The sequence below is a fragment of the Tupaia chinensis genome, unplaced genomic scaffold (assembly GCF_000334495.1).
Source record: "Tupaia chinensis unplaced genomic scaffold, TupChi_1.0 Scaffold000613_1, whole genome shotgun sequence".
Lineage (NCBI taxonomy): Eukaryota > Metazoa > Chordata > Mammalia > Scandentia > Tupaiidae > Tupaia > Tupaia belangeri.
Window position 1 is genome coordinate 75745 of NW_006160132.1, and position 1174 is coordinate 76918.

Below are 1174 nucleotides of genomic sequence, written 5' to 3' on the forward strand. Positions count from 1 at the left end.
CAGGTCACAGTGTAAGAGTCATTGGGTGGCATCTACTGAGAAATACTGCCTGGAGGGGTGAAGGCTGGCTTCTTCAAAGGGCCTGACAGACACGAGTATTAGTTTCCTCCCCGACCTGATCATGATCCAGATACGTCCACAAAATCCCATATATAAACCCAGTTCGTGAAGCCAAGAGGTTCTTAGTCTCCAACACTTTGTTTATCACTAACAGCTTTTCTATAGATATCAAAATACAAGGGAGTAAAACTCAGCTTATAGATGCATTGCAACTGATAGGAACTTGTCATCTCTTCCTAGTGCTGGGGATAATGCGTTTACTTGAGTTCCAGACACAGGAAATGGGTTTTAACTAGAGGAGTTAGGAGGAGGACTGTGGGTGGACTTTAGACCTCCAGTCGATGTCGTGTTTCTTGCTAAACCTTTTCCTTGTGGCTTTGATGCCAGAAAAGGCTACGGGACCCTAGGTCTCCTCTCCACAGCTGAGTGAAGGAGCAGTAAGACATGTGATCCCTGGGACACCCTGTGCCCGGGTCAGTGATGGCACTTCCAGGTGAGCTCCAGTTCTCTGTGCACAAGGTCAGTAGGTCCTTGTCAGCGTGCTCACAGCCTCATGTTAGAGAGTGACAGCTGTGCCAATGCCTCTGGTGGGTCTCAGATCACTAACAATTTTATTTTTAAATTAATGATGAGGCTAGAAAACAGTTTTGTCTTTTCTTCTTGTAAATTTTCTTTTTTAATGGACAAGGAAAAATTGTATATCTTTCAGAAAACATTTTCGAGGAACTAAATGTTCTCTCTCTTTGTTGCTGTACGGGTGAATGTGGTCACTGGAAAGAGACAGAGAAAGAGAGCAGAAAGAAAGAGAAAAATTGAGACACAGAGAAATCACCCACCATGGTCCTTTTTTCTCCACTCTACTCCTGGGATTTTGGACATGCACACATGCACCTGACAAGATGCCAGGTCTAGGACTCAAACCAGGCAGGTGGCCATGTGAGATCCTGTCACCTTAACCACCACATCACTGGCTGGCCCAGAACTAAAGTTAAACACTATCCAATATCATATTATAACAAATATTTTCTCTAGTAATATTTTGTGGGAAAAGTCAGGCCATAAATATAACAATATGTCTTAATCATCGTCTTAAAATACACCTGGTCAGAACTGA